We start from the raw sequence: 13,656 nt of genomic DNA, 5'->3' as shown, positions 1-13,656 counted from the left end.
CCGTGTTCAAACCGAGCACTGTTCTGCCGTCAACCTTCGCTGCCTCTGCCCGCGGCGCTGGGCTTTCGCGTGTGCCATTGCTCCTCTACATATTTTATCCTTCCTTTTGTAAGGAATGGTCCAGCAATTCGTGTCACTAAGGGATTTGAAGGGTTAACATCGAGGCCCGGGTCTAGGTGATAAGAGAACAAAGGGGTTTTTAGGGAAAAGTGCTGACTACTGCAGGGGATGTTGCTAGAGTTTCTGAAATCCGGCGCAGAGGCTCCCAAACGAGGAGGAAGGGGGAGCTGAAGGACAATTGAAGGACAAAAGCCTGGGAGGAAGACAACCAGCATTCAGCCCGAGCAAGCCCCGAGAGACCACCAGAGACTGGTACGCAGGCGCCCCTGGGAGGGGTTTCGGATTCCGGAAACCAATTCTAATAACCCTGCCTCTTCTCGAAGTAGTAATGAATATGTATTAGCCTGGGAGCATCAAAACCAGCCGCCTTACGTAACAGGTGTGCGTCCTGGGGGAGCAGAGACTCCTGGCGCACCCAGCGCTGCTTGCTTGCCTCTATTCGTTTAATAAATTGTAAACTTTGATTGTAATCCTATTTGGATTTATAACAGCCATTTATAACACTTTTTATATTTGTATTTTATTTAAGGCTGTCTTGCCCCCCTCCCCCCCCAGCCTCGCTGCTCGCCAATAAAGCTGGCGCAGGGGCTAAGGGATTTGAAGGGCCTGCTTGTACACCTAAGGGATTTGAGGGCCTGCTTGTACACCTTTGGGGACTGCCTCTTTTGGGGGGGGGGTGGGGGGGTGTTAGGAGCTGGTTGTATACTTTTTTAGGCATTCCTCTGAGAGGGGGTTGGGAGCTTCGTGTATACTGGGGGGGGGAGGGCCTCCCTCGAGGTGGAAGGGGGGGGGTTGGAGCGTTTCTACACTGTAGGGGCCTGCCTGTACACTTTTGGGGCCTGCCTTGGAGGGGTTGGGAACTGCTTGTACACCTTTGGGGCCTGCGTCTGCGCGGGGCGCGGCGGGGGTTGGGGGGTTGGAGCTGGTTTTAACCTTTCGGGCTTGCATCTGGAGGGGGTTGGGGCCTGCCTTTGGGGGGGTGGTTGTGAGCTGCTTGTATACTGTAGGGGCCTGCTTGTACACCTTTGGGGCCTGCGTCTTGGGGGGGGTGGGAGCTGCTTGTACACTGTTAGGGCCTGCCTTGGGGGAGGGGTTGGGGCATGTGCCTTGGGGGCATGGGGTTGGGAGCTGCTTCTACGCTGTAGGGGTCTGGGTCTTGGGGGGTTGGGGCTGTTTGTACACCTTTGGGGCGTGCCTCTGGGGAGGATGGGGAGTTGCTTGTACACCTTTGGGGCCTGTGTCTGGGGGGGGGTTGGGGCCTGTGCCGGGGGGGTTGGGAGCTGCTTGTACGCTCTAGGGTCCTCTGGCAGGCTTTGGGGCCTCCCTTTGAGGGGGGCAGTTGGGAGCTGGTTGTACACCTTTGGGGCCTGAGTCTGGGGTGTGGGGGCTGGGGCTGAGGCCTGGGGCCTGGGGCATGCATCTGGGTGGTGGTGGTGGGGGGTCCAGTTCATGGGGGGGGTGGGTTGGGAGCTGCTTGTGGACAGTTGGGGTCTGCATCCGGGTGTGGCTGGGGCCTGCTTGTAGACTTCTGCAGCCTGTGTCTGGTGTTTGGGGGCTTTTCTGTAGTGTTTGGGGATTGCATTTTGGCTTTGGGATGTGTCTAGAGCTTCTGGGGCCTAGCTGTAGTGCTTGGGGCCTGCGTCTGGGGCTTTTCTGTAGCATTTTGGTAGCGTGTTTGTGATTTGGGGTCTGTATCCAGGGTTTTGCCTTTTTTGTAGTTTTCAGCTTTGTGTCTGTTTCTTTGTTGGTTGCCTGGGGTTTGGGGTTTGGATCATTAGTCAGTGTCATTAGCGTCGGGGGGTTGATATGAAGGGTTAGGGTTGTGGTTAGAGTTGTTAGGGTTAAAGAGAATAAGGATTTTAGGGTAAGGGGATCAAGGTTGTGGGAATAAAAATGTTTTTGCACAGAGTTACATCGTTTAGAGGGAAGGAAGGTGGTATTGATATATGCTTGCAGTGATAAGAAAGCTTAACAGACAACCTTGTAAAATGCAGACAACCAGAATCCTTAGAGCAATTGGGTGGAAATCACGGTGTAAGAAACATTACCACCTCAAAGAGGAAAACAGTCAAGAAAAAAATAAAATTGACTAGTAACAGGCCAGCAGCTGTGTATTTTCTGTGAAGCACTGGATAGATTGTGAACATGGATTACCCAGTCAATGGGGAAACTGGGGAGGGTCCTGGTCACCGAGAGGAAAAAAAAAATTATATAAACTGTGTTATGGAACTAGTAGGTGGCTTGTGGGACGCCTGCCATTGCAATCGTGAATAAAAATGCTACCTCACTGAGATACTTGCCTGAGCCTATGGTATTGGTTACAGAGTGTTTCTAATAAGGTGTTAGGGTGTTAAGGTTTCAGGGCTAAGGCACTAGGGTTGGGTTTCAGGGTTAGGGTTTCCAGGGTTTAGGGTTAGGATTTTAAGGTTGTTAGGGTTGGAGTTATAAGGGTTAGGGTTTGGGGGTTAGTGTGTTAAGGTTTTAAAGTATTTTGTGGTTTTAGTGTTGATAGGGTTTTTAGGGTTTTAGTTATGGTCAGGTATTTAGGGTTAGGGTTTTAAGGTCTTATTTTTTTTTTTTTAAGGTTAGGGTCTCCAGCGTTAGGGCTTTGAGAATCTTTACGTTTTGGGTTAGGATTTTAGAGGGTCTTAATTTTTAGGGTTAGGGCTTTTAGGCGTAGGTCTAGTGTGGTAAATTTTATCGGGTTAGGACTGTAAGGGTTTTTAGGGTTAGGGTTTCTAGGGTTTTTTGGGGTAGGGCTTAGCGTTAGATCCGTGGGAGCCGTAGTGTTAGGGGTCAGGGTTCTTAGGGCTAAGGCCCAATATTAGGGTGGAAGGCCAAACTAAGGGGGGAGCCCCCCCCAAAATTGAAGGGTCGAAGCCCCAATTTAGGGGAAGAAACATCAAAATTGTGGGGTCCCCCAAAATTGGGCGGAAGAGCTCTTAATATTGGGGGAAACCCAAAAAAGAAGGGTGGGGGACTCTAAAATTGGGGGGACCCCCCAAATTGGTTGTGTCCCCCCCAAAATTGGTTGTGTCCCCCCCAAAATTGGTTGTGTCCCCCCCAATTAGGGGAGGAACCCCCAAAATTGGGTGGGCGAACCCCCATATTGGGGGGGCAGAACACTTAAATGGAAGTGTGAAATTCCAGAATTGAATGTGGACCCCCCAGAACAGTCTTCAGGGGTTTAGTGTGGTAAATTTTATCGGGTTAGGGCTGTAAGGGTTTTTAGGGTTAGGGTTTCTAGGGTTTGTTGGGGTAGGGGTTAGGGTTAGATCCGTGGTTGCCATAGCGTTAGGGGTCAAGGTTCTTAGGGGTTAGGCCTAATATTAGGGCGGAAGGCCAAAATAAGAGGGTGGGAGCCCCCCCCAAAATTGAAGGGTTGAAGCCCCAAGTTAGGGGAAGGAACGTCAAAATTGTGGGGTCCCCCAAAATTGGGCGGAAGAACTTTTAATATTAGGGGGGAACCCAAAAAAGGAGGGTGGGGGACTCTACAATCGGTTGTGTCCCCCCCAAATTAGGGGAGGAACCCCCAAAATTGGGTGGGTGAACCCCCAAACTGGGGGGAAGAAGACTTAAATGGAAGTGTGAAATTCCAGAATTGAATGTGGACCCCCCCCAGACCTGGGGAGGAATCCCCAAACTTGGGGGGGACCCTCAAAATTGGAGTTAAAGCCCCAGATCCCGGGGAGCTAAGCCCCAAATTAAGGGAAGGAACCTCAAACATGTGGTGAGAACCCCAACATTGGGGGAAAGAACCTTAATATTAGGGTGGCAGGCCAAGAAAGGATGGTGGGGGCCTCCAAAATTGTGGGGGGCTTGGAACTGGGGGGAATCCCCAAAATGGAGGGGGAACCCCAAAAGTGGGGGGGGGGCGAAGCACCAAATTAGGGGAAGGAACCCCAAAATTGCGGGGAAGAACTCTGAAATGGAGAGCTGAAAACCCGAAATTGAGGGGAAACCCCCCAAAACGGCGGGAAAACCCTCCATAAACACGAAACCGGTAATGTAACAGAGCAAAAAATGGCGTCCTACGGCACGCTGCGAGGCTCAATTTTCTGGGGAGTGCTGGGAAATGTAGTTCTTGGCCACCGGGTTTCCGGGAGTCCATATTGTTTTCCCAGAGCATGCCGGGAGATGTAGTTCTCGGACACTGGGCTTCCGGGAGGCCATGTTGGTTTCCCATCTTTGCTAGACTCCGGGTGCTCTGGCTTCACAGAGAAACCCCCAAACTGAAAAATGTACCTGCTAATATATTGGGCTCTAAATGTAGCCCTGGGTTAATTGAATAACAATCCCTGGGTAAGATTGAAGTGCAGGAGGGGTTGGCTACGGTTTTAAGAGCCGGTTTGCAGAAAAGGGATTTCCCGTTAAGAAATGGCATATACTGATTGTTCTCTTCCTTGCTCTGCCAAGACCTGAAGCACATCTTGGAAGCCAGGCAGAATCCGTGGAGCCAATGGAGTTCTCAAGCTCGACTTCAGCTTCTTCCCAGCTAGAAGAAGCAAGGACACGCCGGCTGAGTTCCACAGGCAACGCGCCCGTATCTGTAGACGAGGATTTAGAGACGCTACTTTGGGAACTCTCAGACGGCATACTGGAAGCCGAGCTCGACTTGGACCCAGGGAAGGATGAGGATGACCTCCTCCTTGAGCTTTCCAAGATGATTGATGATTGAACTGCATAGTCCTATGGTATATTGAAAAAAAAAAAAAAAAAAAAAAAGAAAACAACTCTTCTTCTTGTTGGATACCCTGAGGTGATCTTTTTTCTAACTGAGGCTTTGCAATGAGACTTAAAGCACAGTTAGAACTGGTAGAAATTGGCAGGATCTGCACTCAGTTGTCCTAAGTTTTCCTGCTGGTCAGAGTTAAGGTCTTGTGCATGGTTCCGTAACTATAGGTGGCTACCTTTGATATCAAGAGGACAAAGCACTTGTTTCTTTTGGCACAGAAAGATGTCCATCGGCACGCTGTGGTGGCTGTGAATTGACGTAGTGATGGAGCGATGCTCTGAAGGCTTAAACGGAAAGCTTCTTCCTTCCGCCCCCCCTTGGCACAGCTCGATGTTGGGCACATTGTGAAGCCTGGGTGTTCTGATTTCTCGGACAGTTGATACCCAAATCCCGGAGTTACTATGTCAACTGTAAGGAATAGTCCAGCAATTTGTGCCACTGAGGGGTGTGAAGGGTTAACATCGAGGCCTGGGTTTAGGCGAGAAGAGAACAAAGGGATTTCTTCAGAGAAAAACTGCTGACTTTGCACGGACGTGCAGTAACTTCTGACAGCCGGCCAAGAGACCACTAGATAAGGAGGAAGAATATGAGCCTCCCTGTCCGAGCGGCCCCCGAGAAACTAACAGAGACTGATAAGCAGGCGCACCTGGGAGGACTTCGGATTCGGGAAACCAATTATAATAACCCTGCCTCTTCTAGAAGTAGTAATGAATATGTATTAGCCTAGGAGCATAAAAACCAGCCGCCTTACGTAACAGGTGTGCGTCCTGGTGGAGCAGAGACTCCCGGCGCACCCAGCGCTGTTTGCTTGCCTCTATTCATTTAATAAATTGTAAACTTTGATTGTAATCCTATTTGGGACCCAGTCATTTATAACAATTGGGGTTCGTCCGGGATGGTCTTGGTTCCTGAATTCTGACTTGATCTAGGAGGGGCGCCCCCACCATTTGGTGGCTCCTGTTCGAGTCAGGTCGGGGCTAATGCCATCTTGAACCTGAATAAGGGCAAGCAAAGATTTAGATTTTTTTATGAGCTCCCTTTGCCGGCTGCAGCACTATATTTTGCCCGTAATTCTGCGCGCGAAGATCCGAACGAAGACGACGGAGTCGTAAGTATTTAAGGCGTATACCGTTCGGTTGGGTGGGTTTTGGTTGCCTGTGTGTGTGAGAGTGTGACTGAGACGGAACGTAGTTCCGAAGCGATTGTGGAGGTCTTCTAACCGCGGTTCCAATCTCCCGCGAGGGACTTGGCCGGTGAAGGACCGAAGCGATTCCTATAGGATTCGTGGGTGGGTGATAGGTCCTAAACCCCCTGCAAGACACTCTCACTAAGGCAACCAAGGGCTGTAGGAATTGCCACAGTAAAATTCCTAGATGGGTCAGACAAAATTGAAGACCCGGGACCAGAGAAAAGGGAGCAAATTACCAGACATACCACCAGAAAGTCCATTAGGGATAATGATTAGAAATTGGAACGATAGGGGCCCCGGAAAAGGGAAAAAGTAAATTAAAAATGGTTCAGTATTGTATGACAGAATGGCCAAAGGAGCCTTTAAGACCACATGTCTTTTGGCCCGTTTTCGGATCCTTTGAAGACTGGGTTTGCCAGGCCTTAAATATACATGTTAATTCAAAGGAACCTTTTAGCCAGGAGGAAAGTGATTATGCAGGATTATGGATCAGGATCTCACGTCCTTTTCCAGCCTCAATATTTACACTAAAAGCAGACGAGAAGTTTGACGAAGAAGAGAACAAAAAAATAAAAAATAAAAAATAAAAAAAAAAAAGGAAAAAGAAAAAGATGATGAATGGGAGTCATTGGATAACCTACCACCTCTATATCCTAACAATCCACCCCCGGTGGTGCATCTTGTAATCCTGTTTTGTTCTTAAGTGTTTTGACTGTGTCAAGGAGGAAGGTGGGAGCATTATCTAAGTAACAGTTTAGAAGTTTGGCTATATTCGCGGTGGTGTTCGGTCAGTTTCCCAAGTATCGGGGGAGAGGGGCTGACTGATTATCAAAGTGGTAGAACGGAGAGTCACTTCTTTGGTGGTTCGGGCCTGAGCCCTGGGAATTCGGTAAGAAGGGGGAGAGCGAATTTATTTAGGCCTCAATACCTTTTTAAACCCCCATCTTGACGGATACACAGGAGTGATTCCTTGTTTTGTGTAGGCTTACTAACAAAGTGCATGAGAAAAATTAGCATTTGGCTTGAAATTCGGTCTTATTGAAATGTAAATTTTGTGGAAAAGGTGTTATTGTTTGTCTAGAAGACAGAAGGCTGAGTGCTTCAGGTGTTTTTCCGAAGTCCTGCGGATTTATGATTGGAATGGGGCTCATTAATAATCTGAAATAGTAAAGTTTGTATGTGGAAAGAAGAGTTTAATCCCAGAGAATTGGGACATTTGGGAAGAAGATTAGGAAAAGATAGTAAAAACCTGCAATAAAATGGTTTGCGTGGAAATTGAAACAAGGGACAGTAACTAATATAAATAAATAAAAGGGAATGGGAAATCAAGGAAATGGGTAAAATCCAAAACAAAGACGTCCAAAAAAAAAAAAAAAAGCCTCCTCGGGTGCATATTGGCACATTGGAAGGATATTGTTAGAAATGGGGGCACAGAAAGCAAGAGGACTTTCACTAAGTATTGCAATCAATGGTGGCCACTATATAAACTAAATGGCCACTTTATGGATCAATCGACTATAACAGTGTCTTGCAATTAATGTTTTTGAGGAGAGAAGGAAAATAGGATGAAATGTTGTATAGTGATATGTTGTTTCAGCATGTTGGAGGGAAAAGGTTTGGAATTAAGTTGGCCCCTGACTGAGCCTTTGGTGTTGGCATTAGAAAAGTACGGGCTGGAGAAAGATAAAGGAAGTGTTAAAAGGATTGTTGAAGGTGTTAAAGGTTGTGTGGCATGTAGTATTTAACAGAGCATTTTGATGCTGAATGAGCAGGGAAAGAGGATGTAGGAATTCTGATAGTTCCGCCTCAACCCGAGGCTGAGATCTCAAAATCACGGTGTGAGCCCTCTGGGGCGGAGGGACCATGATGGGTCCGAGAGAGTTGTCGTGGAAACAGAAAAGCAGCTAACTCTTGAAACAACCTGAGTTCCTGTGTGAGCTCAGATTGCCAATGGGACCGCTCAGGGAACTTTCAACGATTGCATTCCCCTGAGCGACCCCCTCACTGAGACCCTAATCACCCCGGAAATTATGTAAATACTAAAATCTGGTTAAATTGGCTATTGGGAATTGAGAATCTGTTCCAACAAGGTCCAAAAGAAACCCCTATGGAATTTACGGAATTTTTGAATTTCTGGACCAACTTTGAAATGCAATGAAAAAAAAAAAAATGGACCTGGCTTAAAAAAAAAAAAAAAAAAAAAAAGAGAGAGAGAGAGGCAACTGGCTAACCTCTTTCCAGGGCAATCAGCCCCTGATATCAGAAAGAAATTGTCTTAGGCTGCAGGACAAACAACAGTCAGGAATGATGGGGACCTGGGGCATCTACCCTAGCAGGTCCACTAGTTGAAATAAAGCTAGGAAACGAAGACAGAGGCTTGAATTTTTTGTTGGTTATGGGAGCTTCTTTCTCTGTGTTAATTAGGCTGTAAATGTAATAGGAGCAACATATTCAGTGTTAAATAGTTTAAAAGGACGATTAGGAACTAAGACAACTACAATAATTGGAGCCACAGGGAAAGAGGAAGAATGGTCATTCTTACGACCCCTTGATTTGCGTTTTGGGGGTGAGGAACTAACCCATAAATTTTAGTATGTACCAGAATGCCCGATGCCACTCTTTGGACGGGATCTATTAGCCAAATTAGATGCAACAATAACCTTTGAGGATGGAGAATTAATAATGAAGGTACCTGAGTCCAAAGTAGGCCAAATCCTAATGATCAAAGATAAACCCTTTGTTAATATTCCAAGAGAAGTAGAAAATGCAGTTATAGCAACAGTACGGGAAACAGATGTACCAGGGAAGTCGAAACTGGCACAACCGGTAAAGGTGGAATTAAAGGAAGGAGCCAAACCTGTTCGAATCAAACAATATCCACTTAAGATAGAAGCTAGGCATGGGAATGGTGAAAATTATTGACAAATTTCTCAAATATCAGATTCTGGAAGAATGTAAATCGGAATACAATACTCCAATTTTTCCAGTAAAGAAGCCGAATGGCGAGTATAGATTTGTACAAGATCTTAGAGCAATAAATGAAATAACAAAGGATATTCACCCGGTAGTAGCTAATCCTTACACATTGTTAACATCTGTGAAAGGGAAATATAAATGGTTTACCGTGATAGATTTAAAGGATGCCTTCTTTTGCATACCTCTTGATAAAGATAGTAGAAAATTATTTGCCTTCAAATGGGAAAACGTATTGAAGTTTTTGGACCACATATGGTAACAACCGTTTTGGAACAAAGGGGGGGGGGGGGGGCACTGGTTATCACCCAGCTGGATGATGAAATATCAGGCAATCCTAACTGAACAAGATGACATAACCTTGAAAACGACTAACCTGTTATATCCAGCAGTATTTCTAGGAACTGTTCCAGAAGAAGGACCGTTGGAACACAGTTGTGTGCAAATAATCGAACATACGCCAGCCACAAAGATTTGAAGGATGTACCCCTTGAAAGGTATTCAGTGGGAATACCACACTCCGTGGCACCCACAAAGCTCAGGGAAAGTAGAAAGGATGAATCAAACAATAAAACAACAATTGGCTAAGTTAATGATCGAGACACAGCTGCCCTGGACGAAATGCTTACCATTGGCACTTTTAAACATAAGAACTAAACCACACAGTGAGACTGGATTATCATCATATGAAACGTTATATGGTATGCCTTATTCTCAAGGGATGCCCCTAGGGAACAATGTAGTTGAGGATCATAGTATCCAGAAATACATAATTACCATTGGAAGGAGATTACAGGAGATAAGAGAAGTTGGGATGATGACTCAGACACCACCTTTAGGATTTGCTATTCATAAAATACAACCAGGAGACAAGGTCTTAATAAAAACCTGGAGAGAAGAATCATTGAACCCCCGATGGGAGGGACTGTACCTTGTTTTACTTACTACTGAAACAGCTGTGAGAACAGCAAGAAGGGGTTGGACCCACGCATCCAGAATAAAAGGACCAATAACTACCGAAGCCTGGAGGGTTGAGTCCACTCCTGGGGAACTGAAACTGAGACTAAAGAGGAACTGATATCCCAGCAATGAGGTTCTGCATGAATTAAGGGCACTGGATAAAGAGGACAAGGCTGAAGGGAGGAAAGGGAGAAGGCAAGACCGGGGTAGGACCCTCCACTGCGGCGTGTATGGTCTACCGAGGGAGGCAACCCCTATGGGTATTGACCGCCGAGTGAGAGTGCCTCGACCGGACTTCTCCCACACCAAGATCAGTTTGTCCTGAGAAAAATAACATGAGAACCTTTTAAACCCATAATAAAATTGTGATTAGTTTTTCCAGGAGCTGGATCACCCTGAAGGGCTGAATGGTAACACAAGCTCTGAAAGCGGGCCCAACCCCCTGATTGAAGGCGCTTCCCACACTCTCAAGATTGGACGGCGAAAAAGGCTTATAATATGACAGGTCGCCAAAGAGAACTGAATTGTGACTGTAAGTGGAAACCCAACGTGGGAGCTTGGAAGCGTGCATATACGAGTACAAACGGGGCAGACATTGTAACAGGACCACTCGGTAACAAGGACACTCTGTATTATCACGCCCCAAAGGGTAAAGATGGATGGGATGGTCCTTTTCCAAACGACGTGGGCCCTAAAGGGACATTATTGGGTGTGTGGCAAACATGCTTACAAGAGGCTACCTGGAAACTGGTCGGGAATATGCTATGGGGGGTACATAAGACCCTTGTTCTTTTTATTGTCACAAACACAAGGAAATCATTTAGGAATAAGATTATATGATGACCTGAACAGAGTAAAACGATCTATTGATACTTCCTTATCCGGGGATAGTGCCCAAAAATGGGGAAAGGATGAATGGCCTCCTGAAAGAATCATACAGCATTATGGGCCAGCTACCTGGAACCCGAATGAGTTGGTATCAGGAGCCCGAGAACCTATTTATAATTTGAACCGAATAATTAGGTCGCAAGCTATCCTCGAAGTTGTAACCAATTAAACAGCGACGACCTTGGATCTTCTGGCTGATCAATCCACTCAGATGAGGAATGCTATCTTTCAACGTAGAATGGTCTTAGACTATTTACTAGCAGAAGAAGGGGGAGTGTGTGGAAAACTGAACGATTCTAATTGTTGTTTACAAATTGATGATAATGGAAAAGTGGTTAAGCAGATAACAAAAGAAATTAAAAAGCTAGCCCACGTCCCAGTACAAACTTGGAAGGGTATGGATTGGGATTTCTTTTCATGGTTGCCCGGTGGACCATGGGTTAAAAGGATGCTATTTTTATTTTTATGTGGTGTAATGACATTATTGTTTATACCTTGTATGATACCTTGCTTTACGTTGTTGATACGGCGGATAATAAATAGCACCCAGTTTGTGATGACTTTGGGAGAGAAAAGGTGATGTGTCGATAATGATGCTTAAGAAATGGACACCCCGAGAACTGACTGATGAAATCCAACTGCTACTAACAAAAGTTGAAGAAGAGACACGAATTGATGATATTAAAAAAAAAAAAAGGGAGGAATTGTAAGGAATAGTCCAGCAATTCGTGCCACTAAGGGGTGTGAAGGGTTAACATCGAGGCCTGGGTTTAGGCGAGAAGAGAACAAAGGGATTTCTTCAGAGAAAAACTGCTGACTTTGCACGGACGTGCAGTAACTTCTGACAGCCGGCCAAGAGACCACTAGATAAGGAGGAAGAATATGAGCCTCCCTGTCCGAGCGGCCCCCGAGAAACTAACAGAGACTGATAAGCAGGCGCACCTGGGAGGACTTCGGATTCGGGAAACCAATTATAATAACCCTGCCTCTTCTAGAAGTAGTAATGAATATGTATTAGCCTAGGAGCATAAAAACCAGCCGCCTTACGTAACAGGTGTGCGTCCTGGTGGAGCAGAGACTCCCGGCGCACCCAGCGCTGTTTGCTTGCCTCTATTCATTTAATAAATTGTAAACTTTGATTGTAATCCTATTTGGGACCCAGTCATTTATAACATCAACTCTTGACTTTAATTTGTGTATGCCATTGTTTTGACTGTAATCTTTTCAGATGATGAAGCTGTAGGGGCGGGAGGGAGCAAAATAATTATTCTAGCGTTGTGGACCAAACATGCTGCCAGGAGTGGTGGTGGTGGGGTCAGCCCACCCGGCCTTACTTTCAATTATCAGGGATGATAAAATGGTGTGAAAAGCAGCAGCTCTGCGATACGGCTACGCTACCCCCACTCCCTTCTCTTGTGCTGTACCAAAGTTCCCCCAAGCTTTGGTTGGTGCTTTTTGCTGGTGACAGTAGGACTCCAGGGCGAGTAGTCGGGACTCTCCTGCAGTAACTGGGTCAATTAAGGGTTGGTTTAAGTGCCTCCTGGTTTTTAAAATTGCTCCCCTGAGCTGCTGGCTCTGCTGCCTGCTACAGCAAATGTTCGGGTGCCATCAGCGTTGCACTTGGGCGTGGGCACTGACCCTGCGGAGGAGAGCTGAGACTCGCGTGTATTGTGTACCCTGCCGCCAGTGATCGTTTTCCCCTAGCAGATCTATTTTGAATCACTTCCCTAAATTTTAGAGGAACTTTAGGCTCTTTGTGCTATGATTTGTGAAGCTGTAGGGGCCCTCAGGCATTTGCTGCTGGCAGAGGAAAACCGCTTGTCGAATTTGTTGTAAATACTTTCTGTTTGGACAACAACGCCTGTGTGTGTGTGTGTGCGTGTGCGTGTGTGTGCGCGTGCGTGCTTTGACGACCCCCTGCGACGCCCCAGCTCCGCGAGGGAAGCTTTGAAGCGGCTCTGGGAAAACCTCTGCGGAAGAAACCGCTGCTAGTGACTTGCGGAAAAGGGACTCCACAATCAGTGAGATTGTAAAGTAGGTATGTTTATTCAGCGCTGGGCAGCACGGGAGGTCGTGGGCATGAAGATTGATGACTCTTCCTCGTCACCGCTAGTTGACCTCTTGTCTTTGCACAGACTCAGTTGCTCCTTGGCTCTTGTCCACCTGCAGGACCAGTTTCTCCCAGTTTCTTAAGATAGGCTCGCTCTCTTATTAGGAGACTGACCTTGGTAAGGGGCCCAAGGCTTCTTGCTTTAGTTAATTGGCACAATGCACCATAGTTAGCAAAGACGCTAAGTAGCATCCTAGTTTAACGCTGTCAGCGCTCTATCTCTACTTGATAAGAGTCTCCTAACTCCCTCTCTCACTGGAGCCCACGCAGCCCTCCGTCCTGCCGAAGGACTTCACGGGGACTTCTGCCGGCTCCGGGTGCCCGCACACAGACAGAAATGGCTTTGAGAGAAAACAATCAGGAGGAGGAGAGCTCAGAGACTGCGACCGGCTTCGGCCACCTTCCCCTCGCTTTCCCTCTCCGTGTTCAAACCGAGCACTGTTCTGCCGTCAACCTTCGCTGCCTCTGCCCGTGGCGCTGGGCTTTCGCGTGTGCCATTGCTCCTCTACATATTTTATCCTTCCTTTTGTAAGGAATGGTCCAGCAATTCGTGTCACTAAGGGATTTGAAGGGTTAACATCGAGGCCCGGGTCTAGGTGATAAGAGAACAAAGGGGTTTTTAGGGAAAAGTGCTGACTACTGCAGGGGATGTTGCTAGAGTTTCTGAAATCCGGCGCAGAG

At 46.9% G+C, this 13,656-nt stretch overlaps 1 long non-coding RNA gene across 2 annotated transcripts; it reads left to right on the top strand.

Moving 5' to 3' along the window:
• Positions 1-3,634: 3,634 nt before the first annotated feature.
• On the top strand, positions 3,635-11,599 carry LOC310891633. 2 transcript variants are annotated; one of them, XR_014577654.1, is made up of 3 exons: positions 3,919-4,422; positions 4,537-5,963; positions 9,407-11,599. It is a non-coding gene; the product is annotated as an uncharacterized lncRNA (long non-coding RNA). The 2 variants fall into 2 exon arrangements; XR_014577653.1 differs by having other exon boundaries at positions 3,635-5,963.
• The last annotated feature ends 2,057 nt before the right edge of the window (positions 11,600-13,656 follow it).

This window comes from Anser anser (assembly GCF_964211835.1).
Source record: "Anser anser genome assembly, contig: HAP1_SCAFFOLD_377, whole genome shotgun sequence".
NCBI classification, from domain to species: Eukaryota; Metazoa; Chordata; class Aves; order Anseriformes; family Anatidae; genus Anser; species Anser anser.
This window is presented reverse-complemented; position numbering and strand designations above follow the sequence as displayed.